This window comes from Gossypium raimondii, chromosome 11, assembly GCF_025698545.1.
Source record: "Gossypium raimondii isolate GPD5lz chromosome 11, ASM2569854v1, whole genome shotgun sequence".
NCBI lineage: Eukaryota > Viridiplantae > Streptophyta > Magnoliopsida > Malvales > Malvaceae > Gossypium > Gossypium raimondii.
The window spans coordinates 39126278-39142609 of record NC_068575.1 but is presented as its reverse complement, the minus strand read 5'-3'; positions in this window follow the sequence as shown (position 1 = coordinate 39142609).

Below are 16332 nucleotides of genomic sequence, written 5' to 3'. Positions count from 1 at the left end.
GATTTTCTTTTGCCATCAGCACCAATTTGAAGTGTAGTGGATCTCCCTTGGATTCTGAAATTCCTGGCTCATTTAGAAGGTGGTTGTGAGCTATAACCAATCGGCCTCTTTCCTTGAACTTTATCATCCATTTTCTCTTTATCTAACCCCATTGGTTGCTCTACCATTTTAGCTCTTTCTACTATATCCTCAATCTCTGTAATCCTATGAGAAGCCAACTAAACTTTAATCTCATCTCTCAATCCTTGGCAGAAGCATTTGCAACTACCTTCCTTAGTAAAAACCAATTCTAGAACATACTTGGACAGACGAAGAAATTCTCGTTCATAATCGGTAATGTTCATCCTTCCTTGTTTCAGCTCAATAAAATATTTCTTCCTTTCTTCTAGCTACAATTCTCCAACATACCTCTTAATAAACTCAGTCTGAAACAACTCCCAATTAATTTGATCTGCACAGTGGGAATGGACCACTGTTCTCCACCAATGGAAGGCATCTCTTTGCAATAGAGACATAACACACTTCAAACAATCAGCTAGGGTGCATTCTAGTTGTTCGAATATCCTTTCAACTGATTCTAACCATTCTTCAGTAATAGAAGGATCAACACCTATCACACCTCTAAACTCAGTGGCCCTATGTTTTCTTACTTCTTTAATCAAAGACCCTCTTTGTCTAGTGGGAGGTGTAGGCTGAGCTGCAATACCAACAACTCTCTGTAACAAATCAATAACAATATGCAATAATGGATCATCACCTTGAGCTGGTTGTCTCTGTCCGAAAGTTGTCAGAGATTGATGAACACTAGTTCCCTCTTCACCAGGTGATAAATCTTGAAAAGAGTTATATTTTGAGCCTCTAAACTTGATTAAATGTCTATACTTAAGTAGATATATTTGCATTTTTAGGTTATTTTTAGAACATTGCATAATAAAGCTTGGATTGTGCCTTGAATGCCATTTTATGTTACTTTTCCTGTTGGGAGAAAGAGAAATGGTTGTTGTATGCAGTAGGTGCAGAAAAGATGAAGAAAATGAGTAAAAGAAGGAAGAAAGTGAAGGAAGTGAAATATTTCTATGGCAAAAGGTTGGATTGATTGCCAACATAAATGCCATGGCAATTCCAAGATAATGTTGACGCAACACTTAGTCCTTGTCACTCTCAGCCAACTGTTCGTGTACCACATAAATCCACCTAAAAAAGAGGGAGAAAAGTGTGTACTGAAAGAGGGGGACCTATTTTATAAAAGAAGAAAGAGAAGAAAGAAAATGAGGATTTTTTGGAGAGGAGGAATTAGAGACGATTTAGGGATTAGTTTTCTCTCCAGAAAAATCTAGTGGAAAATTCCAGAGAAAAGGGAAGAGGGTAGTAGCTTAAGAGGAGAGAAGTGACGCAAGGGAAGGGGCTAGCAATCAACCCTGGGTCTTGCATGATTTAGCAGCATCGATGTGAAAGCTGAAGTGGCGAAAGCTTCCTGTAGTTCTACCTTAATTCTGTTAATTAATTTCTATGATTTCTAAATTGTTGATGATGATGTTATAAATATGAATTTGCTAATTTAATCATATGAAAAACATAATCTTCATCTCGAAACATAATTTTATAAATATGAACTAAATCATTCAAACTCATCCAAAACTCATTAAAAATAAAATAAATATAATTAGTCACAATAACTAAATATTCTAAAGCCTTATGTAATGAAAGTAAGATATTAGCACAAACCGAAGTTTCAATCACTTTACTCCTTCTCTTTGCCTTTCTCCTTCAAGATGCTCGCTTCTGTTTTAGCTACAATAGGAGCAATTCAATACGAAACAATGTCATTTATCCATTCTAATACTAAAACTAATAAAAACAAACTTAAATATGCATGGTTAATCATGTTGGCAACTTAAGTTTCCTAGTCCGAAATTCGCATCAACTCGATTATCCGTTTTCAATTCCGTCTTCACAAGAATACTCACTGCTCCACAAGCTATCATTTAGCCCTAATGTTGCACAAAATGATCAAGTTTCTCTACTTCCCCTTCACCATGGCCAAATGAACCAAGTAAACTTTCCATCCATTTTTATTTCTTTTTCACACTTCTAACAAGGTAGAATTCATCTTCTAATCATTTCCTATAAAAAATATACCTACTTCACTTAATTTTTCTAAGCTTCCATCAATGTCCTTTAATGCCAACTTTCAAAATACTTGATAAAATAAAAAATATTAGTATATATATGTAAAACAAGCTTCAAAGATTCAAAATCTATGAAAAATTGAAGAAAACCATACATTATACTTGAATTTGAAGGAAAATATTGAAGCGATTTTTTTCTTTCCCTTTTGTTTTGTGAATAAGAAAGAAAAGTAAAGAAAGTTGAACATCTTTCTTTTATTTATATTATAATAATAATTAATAAAATAATAATATTTTAAATAATTATTAAAAATTATTGTTTAATTAAAATATGATTTAAAAGCCATCATGAAACCTTTGATTTTTTAAGTAATGGTAAAATTGTCGTTAAGTATTTTCTTTCAAAATAAAATGAAATACTTGCACTTTAGTTATTATACTTTCCCAACTTATTCAATTTAATCCCTAAACTTAATAACTAATTTTAACTTAACCACATGCTCCTACTAATAATTCTTTATGTTTTCATGTCTAACAATTTCCTCTAAAAATGACCACAATTCCTTATACCATTATTTATTTATATATTCTTTATTCAAAGACTCCTACCATAAATATTCTCTCTATTTTTTAAGTGGGGATGTTACAAAATCTTTTATTTCATGAGCGGGATGCCTACTTAACAAGATAGTCAGAAGGTTGAACCATATAAATGGTTTCATCAAGATAGCCATTCAAGAATGTTGTCTTGACATCTATTTACCAAATCTCATAATCGAGGGCAGTAAAAATGGATAAGAATATAAAAATTAACTTGAGCATGACTACCAGAGAGAATGTCTCATTGTAATCGATGCTTTCTATCTATGTGTAGTCTTTCCCTATAAGTCTAGTTTTATATGTTTCCACTTTTCCTTCTGTATTTCTCTTCTTCTTGTAGATCCACTTACACCATATAGGTTTAGTCCCAACCGATAAGTATAGAAGTTCCCACACCGTATTGGATTTCATAGAATCCATCTCGATATCCATGACCTGTTTTTGATCAATATCCTACATAGCCTCCTCGTAAGTGAGTGGGTCATCATCCTCATGATTGACTTCTGTATTATAAATACTACCATTATAGATGAAGAAGTCTGGTTTCTTAGAAAATCTCCCACTATAAAGGATTCCCCTACGGTGTTGATTGTTTGTAGGTCTTTCTAAAAATTTCTCAAGAACTGAACTTGGTGATTGTTCTACAACTCCCGAAAGTTCCTCTACTACCACTTTACTTTGATGCTGAAAGTTATCCATGTAGCTATCCTCGAGGAAAGTAGCATGAGTAGAAAATTTGATCATATTATCTTTCGGAATGTAGAATAATCCACAAATTGTTCCTTTAGGATATCTTACAAACATGCACAATTTAGTCCATGCATCTAACTTCTTTGCATCTTTATCCAGAAACTGTGCTAGACAACCCCATATTCTAAAATGATTTAGAACTGGCTTCTTTCCATGCCAAAATTCATAATGTGTCTTGCAAGCAGACTTGGTTGGCATATCATTCAAAATATAACAAGTCATTTGTATCGAATATCCTTAGAAGAAAGTAGGGAGTTGTGAATAGCTTAACATTGAACGAACCATGTCAAGCAAGGTTCTATTCCTTCTCTTAGTTATGCTATTCTGCTGTGGAGTGTCCAACGTAGTCAACTAGGATAAAATCCCATTCTTTATAAGGTATCCTAAGAACTCATCAGACAAGTATTCCCTACCTCGGTTAGACTAAAGATTCTTTATGGATAAACCTAATTGATTTTCCACTTCTGCACGAAACTCTTGAAATTCATCAAAGTTTTTGCTTTTACAGTGCATTAAATGCACATATTCATATTGAGAATAGTCATCAATGAAAGTCACATAATAATCATAACTTCTTCGGGCACAAATGCTCATAAGACCACATACATTAGAGTGCCCCAGTTCTAAAGGTTGGTTGGCCCTTGTACCTTTCGTATTAAAAGACCTCTTAGTCTTTTTTCCTTCTAAACAATATTCACATTATGGAATACTAACTTCTTTAAGCATACTTAAGAGACCACCTTTCACGAGTCTAGTGATTCTTTCTTGATTAATATGACAAAGTTTGAAGTGTCATAGGTACCCCTCATTAGAGTGAGAAGTTTTAAGCTTTTTATTCACTATTTCAACTTGAAACATCGAGTAGTTATTTGAAACATCGAGCAGTTTGATCTAAAATGCCCTTTCCTGTTGCAAAAGAAACATTTGATCTTTTTAGGATTTTTTAACTTCTTAGCCTTCTTTCTATCCACAAGAGGTGAAACCGAAGACTTAGTTGGATTCTTCTTTCTCTTAACTTTGTACTTCCTCTTAGAGGACAATGGGCCCACAACTAAGTTTGCCTCAGGTTTCTCCAGCATTAGCTTACCACCATTCAACATCAACTTATAAGATTGTAATTCTTTCATGAGTCAAGTCAAGGTAAGCACCTTGTTCCCCAAGTTATAAGCAGCCCTAAAACAAGCAAACTCTTTGGTTAAGGATTTGAACACTATTTCAATCAAAGTGTTCACGTCTAGTTTAGCCCCATTGTCCTTCACTTCCGCAAAGAATCCCATAAGGTTAAGCATATGTTCTTTGACTAGAGTGTTGGGTTTTTATTGATAGTTCATCAAATTTGTAACAACGGATTGTCAAGCCAATGCGACTTGGCCTCTGAGCAAATCCTTCAAATTCATCATGATCTCTTTGGCAGTACAGAAATTATCGTGTTGCTTTTGCAACACACTACTCATGCTCGCAAATATTTAACATCAAGCAATCGAGTCTGAATCTCTTCAATAATTTCTAGCTTTGGGCTGAGCTTTAGGAGGGCACATTTCGTCAAGAATGAACTTGTGTTTCTCATAGCTGAGAACCATTAGCAAGTTTTGTTTCCATTCTTGAAAGTTATCCACATTCAATTAGTAAGAATGCTGATAAGAGGAGTAGGAGACATATTTGAACTGACAAAATAAAGATTCATTAATTACTATCTTTGTATTAATCAAATATTTTCATTTCAGCAACATATTAAGAATGCAGTATGATGTATGCGTCTTATATTAAAACTTTGAAAAAAATATTTTTCTATTTCTACGATCATTCTCACACCCATCAATCATGTCACCTTGGGTCCCATGATTAACTAGCAAGAACATGGATTACATCCAACCAGTTCTCGAATCTTAATTCTCAAGACTCTACATGAACCAACGACTATTTAACGTTTGACCATCATCTATAACTTAAATATCATTTAATGTGAAACTATTGAATAAGAGAAGATCTTCAGTGTGTAACCATTGACTCAACACCCATCATGAACACGATTGCATTTTTGAGTCATCTTGGGACAATCTTATTAAGAGTCATGCATGATAGTTGTCCTTAAAATGAAATCTCATCCAGTGAACCCACATAATAAAGTTTATCTTGAGGTACAGCCAGGGTAGGAGCCGACTCGAAAATTTATCACACTATCACTTAGGGACTATCAATGGAGGTTGTAGGTCTTATTCAATGACCTTCTCCCACTCAATATTAAAATAACATGCAATGTTTTTTAACTTATATTTCAAGAATGATCATACAATAGTCCTAGTAGCATTCTTACCTAATCTATATGACATTCTTCCAATATATGCATGGCATGCCATGACAATTTTATAAAATTCACATTCATTTATTCACAAGAATCAATTCAATCATAAAACAAACAATTTTGATTCTCCACAATTTTTCTTGTGAGGGAAAAACTGAAGAAGTGAATGTGAACCGTGCACCAGGTAGGGTCCCAAGAAAAGGAGATGAGTCAAATTTGACCGCTTAAAAACCAAGTCTTTCCTAACCAAAGTCAATCCTAGACATGTACCTTCTCATTACTACACTTCTCACAATAATTGAATAACCTAAATAAGTGAATAAAACAATACAATACATGTATTTTCTCATTACCACACTTATTACTTTTTAATCAAAGAACTATGGATCATCTCATATATATATATATATTACAATTATAACACTACATAATATAAATATTATACACATTTATAAAACATATATATAAGGAGATAAGTAATTAAAATAAAATTGCTAACCAAGGTTTCCATTATTCTATTTCTAGAAAATAAATGAAAAAAATAAAATTACATTATTTTTTGCCACAAGGCATTCCTTAGGTCTTCAACCGCTATTGTTCCATCTTCTCCTCGTCATGAATTTCTTTTGGAAAAATTACATTTAAGTCTTATGTTCGTTTCTAGCTCATAAGAATTCTATGAATTAAATAAAACAATCTTACGTGGAGATGATAGTTTACGGTCTATTTCCTAAGAATCACAACCTTGACAAAAAAATAATTATATAACAAATATATAATATCGCATCCATTCTCATATGTAACTTAAAACATGCATAAGATCTAAATAATGCCACTTTCTATATAATAAAATCATTCAAGAAAAAAGATAAATTTATTTTGATTATTTGTTTATACTTATAGATAGAGCACAACTTGGTTCTAATACTAATTGTTAGAAAATTAGGTTTGGAAAATATAACGAAAATATATTTAGGGAAAACTAGGGTTTTAATTTTTTTTTCCAAAACAAGAACTTAATTGTGATATCTAAAGTAATAAACATTTAATCAAAATTGTACCTTTTCATTTGTCTAGGATGAATGCTTCGACTAAGTAATCTTCTCCGCTATCCTCAAGCTAACATTCGTATCAGAAAATTTTTCACAAAAATTACCAGTGGGGTAATTTCACAATTTCTTTAAACTTGTGGGCCAATTTGCAAATAAAAAATATATCTAGAAATTTTCTAAAATAATTTATTTAGAGAATTTCTTCTCTACAACTTCCTATTGAATTCAAATGTGTAAATAATGACACAAGGCTCTCTTTATATAGGGAGAGTTTAGAGAATTCAACTATGATTAAACTTAATCACTTTAATATTAAATTAATATGATATTTATCAAGATAAAAATTAGATTAAATTTAATATTAAATCTTATTAAATTACTAGAATTTTATCTACAAGATAAACATTAAATTTAATTTAATAGTAAGATAATCATTTTAAATTAATAAAATACTATAAAGATAAGTGTTAAATTAAATTTAATATTAAATCTATTAAAACAATATTATTTTTGGAATAGTTAATATAAAATTAAACTCTCTGACAGAGTCCCAATAGAAGTGTAATTCTTTCATTACTCAACCACCGAAGACCCACCGTCCCTGACCATTTTCTGGCCACCGGAATGTCATCATCGCAGTCTCTCATACCCAAACTGGTTCAATTTCTACCGATTTGGTCCGGGCCAATGATGGCCTAACCTGTCTAATCCAACCACCGGTTGGACTGTCGGCGTGGTTTCACATACCAGACTCGATTCGACTAGTTTTTGGGTCTTGGTCTCGATTTTGGGCTCTCGTGCCCAATTTACGACCTCAAGTCCAATTTTCAAGTTCAATTACTCATTTGGCCAATTGTCTAACTTGGAAATTAATTTTAAAAAATATCATATTAATTTTAATGAATTTGATTAATTTAATTTTACTTGATCAAGATTAATTTTCCTAAAAATCACTTAGATTTTCTGAATTAAATTTTCAAGAAAATTTTTAATTAAATTCTTTAGTTGAACAATTCTTACAACCACCCAATTTAATTCCACTTCGAATAAATTGACTCAATTAAATTATTTCTAAAGTCGTAGAATTTACTTCTATTTCAAGTGCAGTCCGATCGAGCTTCTGTTGAGCTAGTGAAGGGACCAATCATACATATACAATTAGGCTCTAGTAATTGCAATTAAGTCCAAAAGCACCGTTCCGATAATTCGCAATTACTTAATCATGTAGTCAGTCCACAAGAAGTACAATGATTGAAAACTTCTTATTATATACTTTTTACGAAAGCAATTCATCCAACTGTTTTGTCCAATGATCTCGTCATGTGTGTGTTACCCTCATATGATATCCTTAGTTCCTTTGAGTTAAATCTCTTCACCCAATTCAATCCTATTTTATCTCATTGTCATCGTTGTGTCTTCTTAATGATTAATATCATCATTGTCGACAAATGATCGTGATAAATTGCTCGTTCGAGAACTAGCAACCCATAGCCACATTCCATATTTATCAATCCACACAATGTCAATGAGAGGATATTGTTAACTGTTTAATTGACTATGAATTCCAATTTTCCTAGTAAAGTCATGCCATATACAAGTCATCTACCCAACATACCAACTATTGGCTCTATCATGTTTAGAGTATAAGCTTCCACTTATATTAAAACAAATGAGTTACATACGCATGGTTAGTAACTAGCTCAGGATTTAGGTAAATCACACCATGAATGTCACAAGTGAATTAATTCACAAATGGATTTAGAATTAGTTCATCTTGGGTGCAGTCCAATGTATCATATTGCTAATGAATACATCTATGTCTCTACCTATTGAATCAACTGCTCCGATAGCCAAGACTAGCCATCTCCTCAATTGGAATTGTAGACGACATAATAATCCTTCTCAGTTTTTGAATCAAATACTCACTTTGATTTTTTACGGGATTACAGACTTGTTTAAATTATCTATTGAAGTAAGTTGTCTTTCTCGCAATGTAAACGTTCTTACAATGTCACTTATCATCAATTTGAACTTAGACAATCAATGAACTAATATTTGCTTGTCACAATTTCGTTATGCATGCAAAATATGAAATATAGAAATACAAAAAACACAATAGTGAAATGTGAAACTGATTTATTCATCGTTCAAATACATAGAAAATAATTACATGTTTACTACAATGTAGACACATTTCCCAACAATAACAATAATGGTGAAATTGTTAGGGGCTTCAAAATGATGCTAATAATATGGAACGAATTTTAGATGATGGGATGATGGTGAAGAGGTAAGCTGAGGCAATGTTGGGGGCGAATGGTAATAACTTTGGTAAAAAATGGCAAGCCTTAGGTTGAGGGTAGATGGTGGTGATGGGTCGAGAGTCAATGGCTGTAACACCCCTGACCCTATCCATCGTTGGAACAGGGTTACGAAGCATTACTAGAATAAACAGATCAAATACAGACATTTCATATTATTTAACATTCATGTCAGATATTATTCATAAAGTCCATTATAAGAGTTCTCAAGACCTAAAACATGCATTAGAAACAAGTCGGGACTAAACCGGGTACTCAGAGAATTTTTCGCGAAATTTCAAAATTTATCCAAGGTGCAGGGGACACAAGCCTGTGTAATCAAGCCGTGTTGCCATTCGAAATAGGGCACACGACCGTGTCCCAACCCGTGTTCGTATCCGTGTAACTCTCTAACTTAGGTCACATGGCCAAGTCACACGCCCGTGTGCTAGGCCGTGTGAAAAATCCTGAGCATTCTATTTTGAATTTTAAAGATGCAAGGGACACACGGCCAAAACACACGCCCATGTGCTAAGTCATGTGTCACACATGGCCAAAACACACGCCCATGTGCTAGGTCATGTGTCACATACGGCTGAGACACACGCCCGTGTGGACAAAATAGGGTCATTTCCAAGCCTTATTTCTCACCCATTTGATCTTCTACCTACATTAACATTTTAACATATTCAAAAACCAATCCAAGACATTTGAACTAAACCAAAACCAAGTCATAAACATGTCCTATACCACATTTCTCAACATTCAAATTTACCATATTAATCAAAACATCTATTTGCTTACTTTTACCAACTATACTATCTCATATCATACATCAATATGCCTATAACTTATCCATCATTCAACCACATCAAACATAACAAACATGAAGAAGCCACACATATTTATACATAACATAAGTATGTCAAACTTAGTAATTCCAATGGCTATTTATAACCAAAACACACATTTACCATCAATGGCCCAATAGAACCTATACATGCCATTATACCAAAATTTAGTTCGTTACATAAACCAAAATGAGCCGAAGGATAGTGTGATGATGCTTTGACCAGCTTCTAACCACTTCAAGTTTTCGAATTACTATAAAACAAGAAAAATAATACAGGGTAAGTATATTATTCTTAGTAAGTTCGTATAACGAAAAATTTACTTACCAATCATTTATATTTAAAGTGAGCATGCAAAATTCATCCAAAGAAAATTTGGCAATTTGCCTAAACACATATAATTTCAAGAAATAAGTTAGTCACGTACTTCATGTAAATATCAAGAATCAAAGATGAACTCATCATGTAAAATTTTCATATACATATGCTTTCCACATCATATATCCATATAACATGTACATTTCCATAAAAATTCATCTCAAATTCAGATTATTCCATGTCGGAACTTTGCCCATTGAATTTTTTAGAAATATCGATGGATACACAGGTAATACACTTGAAGTGTATTATTCTACAATCCGTCAATTCATATTCAGAAGTGCTCATTAGAGCACATAATCGGGAAGCCCTCTCTCGAGCCATATAACATGAAACTCATGTGAGCCATTTAACGGAAAGCTTATCTAGGTTGTATAACGGGAAGCTCATAAGAGTAATAATCGGGAAGATCATGTGAGCCAATAAAGGGTAGCTCCGAAGAGCTATTAACAGGAAGCTCTGGATAGCCATATATCGAGAAGTTCAAGCTGTAACATCTTGATTTTGGGCCTAGTCGGAACAGTGCTTTCGGGACCACAAATCCAATGAGGAAAAAATTTTATTTTATTATATTTTTATGGTCTACGATTTCACAAAATGATTTCGTGAAAATTTTGTTCAAAAATTTCGACATTTGGGCACTCAATTTAGTCAAAAGGACTAAATTATAAAAAGTACAAAAGTTGAGTTCTACAAGTTAGAGGTGTCCAATTGTTATGAAATTTTAAATTGGAGGTTCTTATATGGTAATTAGACCATTGGTTAAGTTGGTAGACAAAAATGGACATGGTTAGGCATGTTTCCAAATTTTTTTCATTAAGGGCATTTTGGTCATTTAGTTATTAAAATGAATTAAAAACAAAATTAAAAGCCAATTTTTGTCCATTTTCAACCCCATGGCCGAATTTCACAAGGGTAAACCATGGCTAGGATTTTTCAAGCTTCCAAGCTCGATTGTAAGTCTGTTCTAGCCCCCTTTTTAGTGTTCTTTACATTTTTGGAGTCCGTGTAACTTGATTTAGCTTATTCTAGCAATAATTTAACCTAGAGTTCATATTTGGAAAAATACCCATAGGTGAAATGTGTTTATTTTGATTTTTTATGGTAGAATATGAAGCTTGAAATTATGTTAAACAACTTTTGCTAAGTGATTTTAAGTGAAAACGAGTAAAACGACATAATCGGTAAAAATACCTAATGTTCATAAGTGTTAGAGTGGGAATTTGATGTTGCCATAGAATGAAAAAATGTTCATCATGTCATAAAACATAAGAATAAGGGATGAAGTTTAATTTCCGAGCTTTGGGACAAAAATGTAAATATGTAAAAGTTTAGGGGCAAAAATGTAATTTTGTCAAATTTTGAGTTAAGGACTGTTTTGATGAATGTGAGTATTAAATAAGCTAAATTTTCTATTATAGATCAAGAAGAACAAAATTTGGAGTTAGACCGGGGAAAGAAAAAGGTTGAGGACTAAAGTGCTAGATTTGATCCTATTTTGTACCGAGGTAAGTTTACGGTAAATAAATGTAATATTTTGATAATTATTATTAATTCTTTTATTTTTCAGCAATTATGCATTTATTTCATGAAAATATCTAATGTTAACTCAAGTATGAGATGACAGAGAATCAGTGTTAAAAGGCCCCGTTGAAACATGAGGAATGTATTGGATACAAATGTCATGACATTTGGGTAAAGAGATCCCATGTAAGACCATGTCTGGGACATGGCATTGGCATCATTGAGATTATGAGAGGTCCCATGTAAGACCATGTCTGGGACATGGCGTTGGTACCAGGATGAGAGGTCCCCCGTAAGACCATGTCTGGGACATGGCATTGGCACCTATATGAGAACTCCCATGTAAGACCATATCTGGGATATGGCATTGGCAGTACAAGAAACATCCAATGAAAGACTATGTCTGGGACAGAGCTTTGGCATGTTATATTCAGACAGGAGACCCGAGTATCCTTAGTATTCCAAATGATTCAACGGGCTAATAAATAGACGATGTTACATGAAAGTTCAGGTGAGTTAACAAGATTAAGAGCATCTCAGTTATCAGTTGAGAAAAGAAATTTCAGCAACGAATGAGTAAGTTAAGCAAGCAAGTAAGTAAACGAGTAAGAGAGTAAGTAAAGAAGAAAGTAAAGATCTTAATGCTTAATAAAAATTTATGAATATGATTGTTTATGATAAATGTTGTTATTTATTTACTTGTAAACTTACTAAGTTTTATGCTTATTTCTTTTATTTCTTTTTTTTTTCATATAGTATTATCAAGCATAGTCGGGATCTTGAAGACGTCGGAGAGCGTTCACACTATCAACCACCACAACTCGGTATTTTAAGACGATAAATGTTTTGAGCTATGGCATGTATAGGGACTTGGTCATTTCAATTGTATATTCTTAAGATATGACCAAAAGATGATATGTAAATATTTGATGATGAATAGTTATTAAAATGGCTAAGTATGAAGGTGTTTGTTGTTATAAATGTCTAGGTGATAAATTATTCATAGAAATCATGAAAAGTAAAATTGGTAGTGAATCGCTTTTGAGACAATAGTAGTGACGTGATTTTGAAAAATCACCAAGGATAGTAGAAAATGAATTAGAGGGTGGATGAGATATAGAATTAAATCTTATTTAGTCTATTTTCATAGAAAATAACGTGTAGACAAAGGAATTATTTATTCGAGATATTTGCATTTTAGTTAGACAAGGTCAAAATGGTTTTCGAAATCTCCTGTTCTAACTTTGGAAAATCATTAAAAATTTTACAAAAACATTTATGAGTTTTAATTTATATTTATAGATTTCTTATTGAGTCTATTTTCTGTAGAAACAAGTAAGAACACTATATGAAGTCTGTACAATGAGATAATTGAATTTTAGTGACGAGAGGTCAGGACAGTTGATCAGTGAAACAGGGGAGACGTTAACTAATAAACTGTACTAATTGGCTGAACCAAAAATTCTAAAAAATTTATGGTCAAAAGATATATGAGTCTAGTTTCAGGAAAAATTTATGGATCTAAATTTTGAGTTTCATAGCTGGAGTTATAATTGATTTAGTGACTACTGCGCAGGTGGACAGCCTTATTATGAACAGTGAAATAACTTTTAAAAGTAAATTTTTATGCCCCGAACTTTTAAGTTAAGTCAAGTATTGCCTCATGCTCGACTCCGAAAATGGTCTCGGGTAAGGGGTTTTACACAAGCGAGCCATATTGAGAAGCTTTGGAGAGTCATTAATCAGGAAGCTCAGAAATAGCTTTTAATCAGGAAGCTCATGAAGAGCCATATATCGGGACGCTCATAAGAGTTACGGTGTGTCCACAACACATGTAAGATCACAACCGATCTAGATGCTCTTTCGAGCTATGGTGTGTCTACAACAGATGCAGGACCACAATCAATACGGGAAATCCTGTATCCACCAAATTTCATTTATTCAAACGGGACTTAACATTTATTGGGTTTTGTCAGATATGTATTCAATTTCATACAAATAGCAATTACGCAATTCACATATACAACATTCAATTCAAACATATAAATATATACAATCTGGTTACACGAACTTACCTCGACAATGTTCGTGAACTTGTATGCTACTAATTTGTTACTTTTTCTTTACCTCGATCTAGCTCCGTATGTGATCTATCCGGATCTAATTAGGCCAATTAAGTTTCTCTTTATTCAATTCTCCATGGCTAGGGTTTCCATATTTTATTTGGGAAAGATGATGATAAATGATGATGTTTTTCCTTATTTTATTATTTATCACATTTATTTTTTCATCTTTCCAATTTTATCATTTTCTTTTTCTAATTTTCCATTGATGAATCATCATACTTATCTATTAAATCCTCTTAATGGTCTATTTTCCATATAAGGACCTCCAATTTTGAATTCCATAGTTATTTGATCCTTTTAGCTACTAGAATTCAACTTTTGCATTTTATGCAATTTGGTCATTTTATCAATTAATTATGTAATCGGTAAAATTTTCTTAACGAAATTTTTATACGATATTCCTATCATAATGCAGACCATAAAATAATGTTAAAATAAATTTTCTTTCGGACTCAAATTTATGGTCCCGAAACTACTATTTCGATTTCACTGAAAACGAGTTGTTACAATGACACTAGGTTTAGGCAATCGTTTTGGACAATGATTTTTATTAGTGAGTTAGGAAGGATTGTGGATTAGTCCATTTTGTTTAGGGTTTAGTTATTTAAAATAGTAAAAAGAGACTAACATATTTTAAATTTATAAATTTTAAACTAAAAACATGTACAAATTATGTAACAATGATGTGGAAGCCACGTTCGTGTTTAATGATTCAATTCCTACCACATAAGATTTCTATAACATCATCAACGTCAAGTAATGGCATAGCTAACAAAATATTACAAATTGATAACATACATAAGTAACTATTTTTATTATTTAGACCATATATAAATGACTATTTTATAATTTATCATTTTCTTACTTTGAGTTTCTTGCCCCAAGTAGGTGTCTCAATGCATTTTTCAAACATTATTTCTACAACCATAAAAACCACCATGATGTAAGCAAAAATTGTGTATTAGGGACGAAGATAAAGTTTAGAAATTTTAAGGGCTAAAATTAAAATAAAAAAGGGTGTTAAAACGATTTAAATTGAATAATTAATTTTTGAAGGGACAAAAATGCCAATTTTTTCATTTCAACGAAGTTAAAAAATTTAAACTAAATTGTTATATTGAAAATTATTAAAATAAAATCATACAGAGACCAAAATTCTTTGTGCCATACGTAAATATAAATGTTTAAGACGAAAATATGTTGATGTAAGGATTATAAAACTACGCCTAACTATTAAGGTGATCAGGAGTAAGGAAAAAAATTTTAGAGGTCAAAATTAAATTGTAATTTTTACAATAGTAAAATATAATTTTATTATTTTAATAGTTTATATCCTTATAATATTTAAAAGATTAAATCAAATTTTATAATTTTTAGATGGCAAAATATAATTATACCTTTATTTTTACTAATTTAAAATTTTAATAATTTTAAAAATTAAATAAAAAATTATTTTAGGATATCCCTGTCGACCTCTAACTACGTATATTAATCCCTTTTAAGGTTAAGTATTATGAATAAATATATGTCTAAAGAAGAAAACATTTCATTCATGTCAGTTACAATCCAATTGTTGATATCTAAAAACATGAAATATTTTATATGAATACATATTTCACAGCAAAAGGGGAAAAAGAAACAAGGATGTTGATAAGTATGAATAAGACCTCCAGCTAGACATGATTGTGTTGAAAGAGGAGCAATCATCTGTTTGTTTTAACATGCTTGCGTTGATTGACTTGGATTTGCTCATTGATTTAAACCCAAAATGCAAATCATGGTTTTAGAGATATGATGATCAGTTTATTAATTGTCTCATTAGTCCTTTATATATAAATATATTGTTTTGAGGTCATTCAAACGAAAAGAATTTTTTCTAAATTTGAAACTTATTATTACTGAATTTAATGTAATTACTTGTAATTATATATGTGTGTAACATATTGTAATTTATGTATTCCATCGAATTGAATATAATTTGAGCACTCCAATTCATAGAGAGGTTGAGAATTAGGTAATTATGCTCGTAGTTACAATCAATTATTAATTACCCTATGACTTTCCAAACACATATATGATTTAAATTTAAAATTTATTTTTATATAAATATATAAAATTATTTTTATACAATAATAAAATATTTTAATTTTAGGATATATATATATATATTATTTAAAATATAATTATATATTTATTATTAGATAAAAATTGTTTTACTATTGGATACATCAAGTCAAAGTGTTTCATGCAATTTTTGACCTAATAGCAAATTTAATTTATAAAGGCTATAACATTTTTGCATGGAAACCTATTTCAACAT